This window comes from Bubalus bubalis, chromosome 2, assembly GCF_019923935.1.
Source record: "Bubalus bubalis isolate 160015118507 breed Murrah chromosome 2, NDDB_SH_1, whole genome shotgun sequence".
Lineage (NCBI taxonomy): Eukaryota > Metazoa > Chordata > Mammalia > Artiodactyla > Bovidae > Bubalus > Bubalus bubalis.
In genome coordinates this window covers 169,946,822-169,958,935 of record NC_059158.1, presented here as the reverse complement: position 1 = coordinate 169,958,935, position 12,114 = coordinate 169,946,822, and the positions used below count along the sequence as shown (strand labels likewise).

The 12,114-nt window shown below is 40.5% G+C and overlaps 1 protein-coding gene across 1 annotated transcript in view; it reads left to right on the top strand.

The window, feature by feature from the left end:
• The window catches only part of DNER (delta/notch like EGF repeat containing), a 383,862-nt gene that overhangs the window by 77,601 nt on the left and 294,147 nt on the right, over positions 1-12,114 (top strand). The window lies entirely within an intron of this gene.

The window sequence follows — 12,114 nt, the reverse complement described above, 5'->3', positions numbered from 1 at the left end:
CTCTACTGCCCCTTCTCCTTTTGCCTTCAGTCTTTTCTAGCATCAGAGTCTTTTCCAGTGACTTGGCTTTTCCCATCAGGTGGCCAAAGTAAGTATTGGAGCTTCAGCTTCAGCATCAGTCCTTGAAATGAATATTCAGGGTTGATTTTCTTTAGGACTGATTGGTTTGATCTCCTTGCTGTCCAAGGGACTCTCCAAAGTCTTCAACACCACAATTCAAAAGCATCAATTTTTCGGTGCTCAGCTTTCTTTATGGTCCAACTCTCACATCCGTACATGACTACTAGAAAAACCATATTGGACACCTTCCAGACTAGGGGGCTTATCTTCCCATGTCATATCTATTTTGGCTTTTCATACTGTTCATGGGGTTCTCGCAGCAAGAATACTGGAGTGGTTTGCCATTCCCTCCTCCAGGGGACCACGTTTCATCAGAACTCTTCACTATAACCCATCTGTCTTGGGTGGCTCTGCACAGCATCGCTCACAGATTCATTGAGTTACACAAACTCCTTCACCATGACAAGGCTGTGATCCATGAAGGAGGGTATGATCACAGAGGTACTAAATTCCATGTGTATTAGTCCTCAGTAAAGGTTGTCAGTAAAGCTGGGCCCGCTTCCACTGACTGTCATTCAGGAGCCTGGGATGGGGCCTAGGTGTCCACCTGTCACAGGGGTTCCCTGAGTGGCTCTGATGCAGGTGGAGCATGTGGTGGCAGACACTCTGAGAAACTCCATGGGTCTCACCCTGGAGCAGGAGCCTGGATACCTGGCCCTGAGGCTTTGGGTTCTTTGCCTTTATTGCTTCAGAAATAATTTTTTCAAATCTGTGAGTGGGTTAAATGAGATTATTTCTCTGACACTGTTTTCTACATAATCTCTGAGAGTTTGTTCTAAAGAAATGACTATCTGACTTGGTTCTTGCCATGCAGTTGCTCAGTTGTGTCCAACTCTTTGAAACCCCTTGGACAGCAGCACGCCAGGCTTCCCTGTCCTTCACCATCTCCTGGAGCTTGCTCAAACTCATGTCCATTGAGTAAGTGATGCCATCCAATCGTCTGGTCCTCTGTCATTCCCTTCTCTTCCTGCCCTCAATCTTTCCCAGCATCAGGGTCTTATCTATTGAGTTGGCTCCATGCATCAGGTGGCCAAAGAATTGGAGCTTAAGCTTCAGCATCAGTCCTTCTAAGGAATATTCAGGACTGATTTCTTTAAGGATTGACTGGTTTGATCTCCTTGCACCCCAAGGGACTCTCAAGAGTCTTCTCCAACACCACAGCTCAAAAGCATCGATTCTTTGTCATTCAGCCTTCCTTATGGTCCGATTCTCACATCCATACATGACTACTGGAAAAACTACAGCTGTCTGACTGTACGGACCTTTGTTAGCAAAGTAACATCTCTGCTTTTTAATATGCTGTCTAGGTTGGTCATAGCTTTTCTTCCAAGGGGCAAGCGTCTTTTAATTTCATGGCACCACTCACCATGTGCAGTGATTTTGGAACCCAAGAAAATAAAGTCTGTCACTGTTTCCATTGTTTCCCCATCTATTTGCCATGAAGTGATGGGGCCGGATGCCATGATCTTAGTTTTCTTTGAATGTTGAGTTTTAAGCCAACTTTTCCCCTCTCCTCTTTCAGCTTCATCTAGAGGCTTTTTAGTTCCTTTTTGCTTTCTGCTGTAAGGGTGGTGTCATTTGCATATCTGAGGTTATTGATATTTCTCCCAGCAATCTTGATTCCAGCTTGTGCTTCATCCAGCCTGGCATTTTGCATGATGTACTCTGCATAGAAGTTAAATAAGCAGGGTGATAATATATAGCCTTGACATACTCCTTACCCAATTTGGAAACAGTCTGTTGTTTTATGTCCAGTTCTAACTGTTGCTTCTTGACCCGCACACAGATTATTCAGAAGGCAGATGAGGTGGTCTGGTATCCCCATCTCTTTAAGAGTTTTCTACAGTTTGTTGTAATCCACACAATCAAAGGTTTTAGCGTAGTCAATGAAGCAGAAGTAGATGTTTTTCTGGAACTCTCTTGCTTTTTCTATAATCCAATGGATATTGGCAATTTGATCTCTGGTTCCTCTGCCTTTTCTAAATCCAGCTTGAATATCTGGAAGTTCTCGGTTCACATACTGTTGAAGTATGGGTTGGACAATTTTGAGCTTTACTTTGCTAGTGTGTGAAATGAGTGCTATTGTGTGGTAATTTTAACATTTTTTGGCATTGCCTTCCTTTGGGTTTAGAATGAAAACTGACCTTTTCCAGTCCTGTGGCCACTGCTGGCATATTGAGTGCAGCACTTTTACAGCATCATCTTTTAGGATTTGAAATAGCTCAGCTGGAATTTTATCACCTCCACTAGCTTTGTTCATAGTGATGCTTCCTAAGGCCCACTTGACTTCATATTCCAGGATGTCTGGCTCTAGGTGAATGATCACACCATTGTGGTTATCTGGGTCAGTAAAATCTTTTTTGTATTGTTCTTTTGTGTATTCTTGCTGCCTATTCTTAATATCTTCTGCTTCTATGATGTCCATACCATTTCTGTCCTTTACTGTGCCCATCTTTGCTTGAAATGTTCCCTTTGTATCTCTAATTTTTTTGAAGAGATCTCTAGTCTTTCCCATTCTATTGTTTTCCTCTGTTTCTTTGCATTGGTCACTGAGGGAGGCTTTTTATCTGTCCTTGCTCTTCTTTGAAACTCTGCATTCATATGGTTATGTCTTTCCTTTTCTCTATTGCCTTTCACTTCTCTTCTTTTCTCAGCTATTTGTAAGACCTCCTCAGACACCCATTTTGCCTTTTAGCATTTCTTTTTCTTGGGGATGATTTTGATCACCCCCTCCTGTACAGTGTCATGGACCTCCATCCGTAGTTCTTCAGGCACTCTGTCTATCAGATCTAGTCCCTTGAATCTATTTGTCACTTCCACTGTATAATCTAGATTTTATTTAGGTCATATCTGAATGGCCTAGTGGTTTTCCCTACTTTCTTTAATTTAAGTTTGAATTTTGCAGTAGGCAGTTCGTGATCTGAGCCACAGTCAGCCCACAGTCTTGTTTATGCTAACTGTATGGAGCTTCTCCATTTTCTATTGCAAAGAATATAATCAATCTGATTTCGGTATTGACCATCTGGTGATGTACATGTGTAGAGTCGTCTCTTGTGTTGTTGGAAGAGGGTGTTGGCTGTAAGCAGTGCATTCTGTTGGCTAAACTCCGTTAGCCTTTGCCCTGCTTCATTTTGCACTCCAAGGCCAAAGTTGCCCGTTACTCCAGGTGTCTCTTGACTTCCTACTTTTGTATTCCAGTCCCCATGATGAGAAGAATGCTTTTTTTTTTTTTTTGGTATTAATTCTAGGTCTTGTAGGTCTTTATAGAACTGTTCAGCTACTTTGGCATTAGTGATTAGGACATAGACTTGGATTACTATGATACTGAGTGTTTTGCCTTGGAAATGAACAGACATCATTCTGTCATTTTTGAGATTGTACCCAAGTATTGCATTTTGGACTCTTATTGACTATGAGGGCTACTCCATTTCTTCTAAGGGATTCTTGCCCACAGTAGTAGATATAATGATCAGTTGAATTAAATTCTCCTTTTCCGGTCCATTTAAATTCACTGATTCCTAAAATGTCGATGCTCACTCTTGCCATCTCCTGTTTGACCACTTCTAATTTACCTTGATTCATGGACCTAACATTCCAGGTTCCCATGCAATATTGTTCTTTACAGCATCAGATTTTACTTCCATCACGTCACATCCACAACTGGGCCTTGTTTTTGCTTTGGCTCCATCTCTTCATTGTTTCTGGAGTTATTTCTCACTGATCTCCAGTAGCGTATTGGGCATTACTGACCTGGGGAGTTCATCTTTCAGTGTCCAATCTTTTTGCCTTTTCATACTGTTCATGGGGTTCTCAAGGCAAGAATACTGAAGTGGTTTGCCATTTCCTTCTCCCATGGACCATGTTTTGTCAGAACTCTCCACCATGACCCATCCATCTTGGGTGGCCCTACACAGGATGGCTCATAGTTTCATTGAGTTAGAAAAGGTTGTGACCCATGTGATCAGTTTGGTTAGTTGTCTGTGTTTGTGGTTTTCGTTCTGTCTTCCCTCTGATGGATAAGGATAAGAGGCTTGTGGAAGCTTCCTGATGGGAGGGACTGGCTGTGGGGAAAACTGGAATTTGCTCTGGTGGGCAGCACCATCTGACTTAGTAGTGAAAAGATATAATTCTTATTAGGATTTTTGTTTTATTTTAGACTTTTGGCTACAGGTTTAACAGGTTCTGATAGATAAGTCCTGCATTTGATCAATTTATTTCAATAATTAGAAAATATCTATGAGTGTTTTGATTGAAGTTAAATTCATATCACCTGGGAACATACATTTTTAAGCCTCTCTTTCTGTCCTTTCACTTACGCAGATGGCATATTACAAGGTGTAGATTAAAAAAGAGAGTTGAAATGTTTTCCATATGGATAACCAACTGTCCTGCACTGTTTTGTTGAAGAGTGTTTTGTTTTTTCCATTAAATTACCTTGATACCTTTGCCAAAAATCAGTAACCGTTTTTGTCTGTTTCTGAACTCTGTTCCATTGATCTGTTTGTCTGTCTTTAGGCCAATACTTCACTGTGTTGCTTACTGTAGATAGTATGTACTATATGGCAGTTTTGAGATCAGATAGTGTTAGTCCTCTAAATTCATTCTTTTTAAAAAATCAATTGATTCTTTTAGTCCTTTATATATTTCCATATAAATTTTAAAATCAGTTTTGATATTTGGCAAAACTAATACAATTATGTAAAGTTTAAAAATAAAATAAAATTAAAAAAAAAAAAGCTCAACATTCAGAAAATGAAAAAAAAATCAGTTTTTTTCAATAGCTGTAAAATGCTTGACAGGATTGTAACTAGAATTGCTTGGAATCTATAGATCAATTGAAAAGAATTGATACCCTATAAACCACTACAGTTCCCCACCCTCCACCATCATGTTAGTTTTTAGTTTTAAGGGATTACTCATAATTTAAGGAAGAGAAATTCTGATTAGCAAGTGTATACTCTGAATAGAAAGTAGATGATGAGTTCAGATTTTCACTAATAGGCTCCATGTGGCATCTCTCTGAGTTATTGACATGGTAATAAGAATGTCAAATAATTTTCTTAAAGCAACTTAGTAATTTTTGAAATAAACTTAATGAAGTAAATGTACAAATTAAAAATGATAGTATTTTCACGTTAACCCAAAGGCCTAATGGCTTTATGTTCATTTAAAATAATTAAGAAGATCATGTTAAAGCTTCACTTTTCCTCAAGAGCAGTGGTAAGTATTAACAACTGACTCTCCAGGAAAAAAAAAAAAGAGCCCTGATTTGTAGCATTTGCCAATTTCTGTGTTATAAATACTCCCACTACAGCTCAGTTCATGCTACGAGGTTGATGTCTCTCAGTGCATGGATGCACACTAGCATGCCATTGTATAGAATTCCCATCATACAGATACAATAGATGTAACTTCAAGAGCAGAGATGAAAATGAAAAAAAAGTGAAAGTGTTAGTTGCTTAGTCATGTCTGACTCTTTGCAACTCCATGGACTGTAGCCCACCAGGCTCCTCTGTCTGTGGAACTCTCCAGGAAAGAATACTGGAGTGGGTAGTCATTCCCTTCTCCAGGGGATTGAACCTAGGTCTCCTGCATTGCAGGCAGATTCTTTACCATCTGAGCCACCAGGGAAGCCCGATGATAATAAAATGTAAAATAATTAAACAGAGATGAGGTTTGACGGTTGATTTTGTTTTGCTATTTTTCCACTCAGTCATTCAGGGACCAGGTTAAGAATAATTCTACAGTCTTATCCAAGGTCACACTTTGAAAGGAGACTGAGCCTGGAGGAGCAGTAGGTGAGATGGGTTTTATGTCCAGGCCTGGAAGTGGTTCTAGTATCTTCTTCCCTTCTGACTTATACTTCAGTCACATGACTGCACTCAGCTGCAAGGGAGGCTGGGAAATGTAGCCCATTGGTGTGTCCAGGAGAGGAGCAAAGCCCAGTTTAGGGGACCAGTTAATAGTTTCTGTCATGTCATTGCTTTGTACTTTTTAACCTGTCCTCATGTGTCATGACTTGGGGAGGGAGACATGAATTTAGATAAGTGTAATCAATAACTGTTCCTGGGCAAGCCCCGTCATCTCTCTGAGTCCCAGTTTTCTCTGTAAAACTCAGAGCTTAAACTAGGTCCTTCCTAGTTCTGTAACTGCTAATTCATCTTCCCTACTCAGCATTCCCTGTTCTTTTCTTTCTGGTCTTTTGGGGGTAGCTTTTGTTCATCTGTCAGTCCTGGTGTGAACCCCTTTCTGCAGTGGAAACTGGTCTTTCCTGTGACTTGGCAGCTTTGTCTACCTGCCTGACTTGGGACCAGGGCCTTGGAGCCCAGGGCGCTCCTGAGTCAGGGGTTCTGAGTGCACCTGTTCTGTCTGGGGAGAGCCGTGCCTGGTGCAGGGCAGGGCAGGGGTTTCTCAAGAAGCTGTTCTCATTTTGCTTCACTCAGGAAAATGCCAAATTTAATATGTAGGAGCAGACATTTTGCTCCAGCAAACATCTTGTAGAAATTATAGTTTCCATGGAAGATTGCAGCCTCTGGAGTCAAAGTGCCTGGGTTCAAATCCCTGCTCTTTCTGAGTTGTGTTCAGTTCAGTTCAGTCACTCAGTCGTGTCCTACTCTTTGCGACCCCATGAACTGCAGCACGTCAGGCCTCCCTGTCCATCACCAACTCCTGGAGTCCACCCAAACCCACGTCCATTGTGTTGATGATGCCATCCAACCATCTCGTCCTCTATCATCCCCTTCGCCTCCTGCCCTCAATCTTTCCTAGCATCAGGGTCTTTTCAGATGAGTCAGCTCTCTGCGTCAGGTGGCCAAAGTATTGGAGTTTCAGCTTCAACATCAGTCCTTCCAATGAACACCCAGGACTGATCTCCTTTAGGATGGTCTGGTTGGATCTCCTTGCAGCACAAGGGACTCTCAAGAGTCTTCTCCGACACCACAGTTACTGAGTTGTGTTACTGAGGCCAAATTACTTAACATTTCTGTGCCTCAGTTTCCTTCTCTGTAAATAAAATAAAATAAAAAATAAAATTAAGATAAAAAGTTAAGTAATATATAATTTAAAATATTTGTATTAAAATAACCCTCAGTGTGTTTTTTGAGGAATAAATAAGTTAATACATGTAAATTCTATAAAAGTATTGTTTTTAGTGGTGTCATTATTAATATAATTGTTATTGCACAGAGGAGTTAAGGAAATGGTGTTCTTATGGGCATTGCAAACAGGAAACAAAAAAGGATCAGGATCTGGTGATTTTAAAATTGGCAGTTACTTCAATAGGGTGTGCACTGCAGTCTGTTCACCAAGAATAGAAAACTACCCCAATTATGCCATGGATGCTCTTCCTTTCTCTTCCTTCCTGCCTTTACACTCTTCCTTCTGCCCTCCTTCAATCCCTTTTCCTCATGAGAAGCAAAAAGAGTGGGACTTAGGATGGTATTAAAGTGCCAGGCTGAGAGCTGCAGACATTTTAATCAGATCAGCATCCTTCAGCATGTTGACCTCTCTTCCTACTTCTATACTCTTGGCAGGCATGGCTAATCAATGTGAGAGTTTTTTCCTACTGAACCTCAGGACCTCCAAAGGAAGAGGTTGTATGTCAAGCACTTAACATCTGGTACTGTTTGACCAATCAGAGCCAACCCTTGCCAGAAGGCTGGAGTTTCCCTGTGGCATCAGGCATTAACCCCTTAGTTGCTGGACTTGTTAAGAAATCAAGGGATTTACGGGGAAAAAGCCGGAGTGTCCAAGGGAGTAGTAGAGAGGGAGAAGGGAGGATACAAGGGTTCTCAGAGCAGCATGAAAGAATGAAAGTATTTTACTATGTTAATAATCAGCATAGCTGTTCTTGTACAGAGTATTAACCTTGCACAGAATCATTTTCAACACCTCCATTGCCACGGATCACAATGGAGCTTGAGATGAAACTCAGCTGACAGGTAAGCATTAGAAGATGTGGTTCAAAGAAGTAGATCACTGCTCTTCTCCTAAGTTATGGAGGAGACTCTGTGGAAAAGATGGATATGGGCTGGATCCTGAAGGGTTTCCGCTGGTAGAAGGGGAAATGGGAAGAGGATGAACAGACAGGCCAGTGTGAGCCTGACTATGGAGGCAGGTCCCTCTTCTTGGCTCCCTGGAAGATGCTGTACCAGGTTGCCATGGTGATGACAACAGACTCCTTTGGTCCAGCAGCCTTGTGAAGCCATCAGAGAAGAAAAGACGGGCAATTCCCCAGTTCCCATTTCTACCCAGACTGTGAAATGGCAGTAAATGCCAATCTGTTTTCCTCTAGAAAAAGTGATTTCACTTTGAATTTTACATCATCAGTTCCAAAGAGAAAATAATTCACCAAAACAAATGTAAACATATCATTATAAAATGTCCTGCTTTTCTATTTTTCTTTTCTTTGGGGAGATGTTTTCAGTATTCACAAGTAAAATCATACTACTTTCAAAATTAGCCTGCAGACAAGTTAACTGCTTGAGAAAAATCATTTCTCCAGATTTGTTAAGGAAGAAATACTATAGGAGTGGAATGAGAGTGGAATGAATTTTATACTGGGAGTGAGAAGACCTGAGTGCTGTCCTTTGTTCTCTCTCCTAGTGTGTGATGGGAGATTTTACCTTCTGCCAATTCACTTTCCTTACAAAGTGAATTAACATCTTCATTTCAGAGAAAGTTTGGCAAAAAAAAAAAAAAAAAGAGAGAAAGGAATAAAGAAAGAAAAGAAGAATCTATAGCTCAAACACAGCTATTAAAATTTTTGGCTTATTCTCTCTTCATATTTGTTCAAAAATTTATACAAGGTTCTAATCAGGGAACCTTGGCTTTCTCTGATGTCTCAGACGGTAGGGAATCCACCTGCAATGCGGGAGACCTGGGTTTGATCTCTGGGTTGGGAAAATCCTTTGGAGAAGGGAACGGTTACCCTCTCCAGTATTCTGGCCTGGAGAGTTCCAGGGACAGAGCAGCCTGGCGGGCTACAGTCCATGGGGTTGCAGAGTCAGACACAACTCAGCGACTTTCACTTCCTTTCTTTCTAATCACTAAAAGTGAAAGTATTGCTCAGTCATGTCTGACTCTTTGAAACCCCTTGGACTGTATGTAGCCTGCCAAGCTCTTTTGCCCATTGAATTCTCCAGGCAAGAATACTGGAGTGCGTAGTCATTCCTTTCTCCATGGGATCTTCCTGACCCAGGGATCGAACCCAGGTTTCTTGCATTGCAAGCAGATTCTTTACCATCTGAGCCATCAGGGAAGCCCATAAGTCATACTCTACATTTAATTTATGTCCTGCCTCCTCACTTAACCTGAAGTTTATATTTTTCCTAGGCTGTGTATGTGTGGCATTGTCTCTTCGTTGAGGACAAAAATCACAGGATACTGAGGGTTGGAGTTTATAATTTACTCCTTAAACTCAAGGGTCTTCATAGCATTTCCAAGTGGATAGATATTCTGGTGTCTTGTGTTTTAAGGCAATTGCTCATTTGTTTAGCTTCAGGCTGTCTTTGCTTTAGGTTCTCTGCATGAATGAGATATTGTCCAGAGAGGGTGCTGTACTAATAGATGGAGCTGACCTCTTTTGGATGTGGATTTTTTGACTCAGTGGGGACAGAAACTAGAGTGGCTTGAACCCTGTCCTCTCTGCCCTGCCCCTGGGGAGACAGCTATAGAAGGGGGCTGCTGGGAAGGCATGCTCCCCAGGTTGGAGTGAGCCTTGCTATTTCTGTACCAGTTTGCAGACCTCAGATTTCACCTTTATTTGGGGTTTATTTTCAGTGTCCTTAATTTTCAAATCATCATTTTGATTACTTTAGCTTCACTTTGGCTTTTCTGCATGTGCGCTGCATGCTTAGTCGTGTCCAACACTTGGCAACCCCCTGGACTGTAGCCCACCAGACTCCTCTGGCCATGGGATTCTCCAGGCGAGGATACTGGAGTGGGCTGCCATTCCCTCCTCCAGGACATCTTTCTGACCCAGGGATCGAACCCAGGACTCCTGCATATCCTGCATCGATGCAGAAGGATTCTCTACCACTTTGACTTTTCTAAAGGAGTTTTATTCTTGTAATTGTTTAGTTCTTAAAATAGTCTTTTAGTTTTATATTACAGCAGTGGGATCGTACCATTACAAGAAGTTTAGCAAAAAAGAGAAAAATACCCATAACCTAAACACAATTCATAATTTTTGCTTATTTCCTATTAATATTCAACATATTTAATAAGTCATAAACATGGTATATGAATAGTTTTATATCCTGCTTCTTCACTTAACCTGCATTAAAATGCATTGTTTGCAGTTTCTATTTTGTTTTCCATATTGTTTGCTTTAAATGGTTGCAATATTCTGTGTGGTGATTGGGTACCACCATTGGTTGAACCAGTTCTCTTATGTCACACATTCGGTTTTCTTCAAACTTGGAGCATGTGAGATCCAAGTTCCCTGACCAGGGATGGAACCTGTACCCCCTGCACTGCAAGCATGGAGTCTAAACCCCTGGACTGCCAAGAAAGTCCCAAACTAAAGCTATTTTATGTCACTTGTTTACTTACGGCCTCATAGACTTCCCAAATTCTTTTTCAATGCTGAGAACAGCTGTTTCGTTGAACACTTGATGACATTTGATATACTACTGCTCATTATTAATGTATTTACTTTTGCTAATTAAGTAGGGGAAGAGGATATCTTGTTTTAATTTGCATTTTTAATTATTGGTAGGCTTGAACTTTCTCCCATGGTGGTTGGTTTTTTTGAGTTTTTACTTTGTGAATTATCTTTTTAGATGCTGTGTGTGTGTGTGTGTGTGTGTGTGTGTTTAGTCACTCAATCATGTCCGACATTTTGTGACCCTGTGAACTATAGCCCGCCAGGCTCCTTTGTCCATGGCGATTCTCCAGGCAAGAATACTGGAAAGGATTGCCATTTCCTCCTCCAGGGGATCTTCCTGACCCAAGGATCAAATCTGTGTCTCCCTCATCTCCTGCATTGCTGGTTGATTCTTTACCACTGAGCCACTGGGGAAGCTCTAATGATGGGCCTAATGATGTTCTTATTGTTTTAGATAAGCATATTAGCCCTTGGCTGTGTTTGCTGGATTGTTTCTTATTTAGCATCCTTTCTGGACTGATATTTCTATGATCTGGATTTTCTGTATTGATACCACAATTTCAATGGTGCTGCTTTGTAATTCTTTTAGAAATTTCTTCTTTAAAAAAATGTATTTATTTTTAATTGAAGGATAATTGCTTTATAGTATTGTGTTGGTGTCTACCAAACATCAACATGATAGAACTTTCTTTATATTCTTTTATTCCTCACTTTTAAATGAAAATTGTAATTGCTCAGTTACTTTCCCCTACTACACATCTCCCAAACTTCTGCTTGAGTTTTGATTGTGTGTGAGTGAAACATGCATATTAATTTTGGAAGAGCAGACATATATTATTCCTTCATTGAGGAGGTGAGTCTTGGTAAATGTTTCTGGAATAGAGTTCTTCAGCTGCTTCACTCTGGCCTCAGTTCCAGATTCGCTTTGTGAGCTGCTGGATATTTAGTATGCAAGTGCTATATTATAGTTAGTGTTTATTTAGCTTTAGAATGCATGTGTTAGAATCTCCTACTCATTGTTTTGTAAAATGTTGATAGAAAACATGAGTAACTTTGAATTTTCACAGCCTTGTGTAGGAACTCTTTTTTCAGAATTCTTTGGAGGTTGGAATGCTTTCTTTAATACTGCATTGGTGTGGAAATGATGCCATGTTTGACTTTTCATCCTTACCAGCTAAAATCACTATTTTGTGTCCAATGTGGCATTGCCTTTGGTGCTAACATTTTAATCAGAGAGATATACATAATCATAGCTGTGTATTTTGACAGAATAATTTATATTAGCTCAAAATATTCTACAGTGCTTATGTTAGTAGGGTTAGGGAAAATACTGGCAGAAAAAATTTATTGCTTGATATAGAAATGATAATTACAACAATAATAAA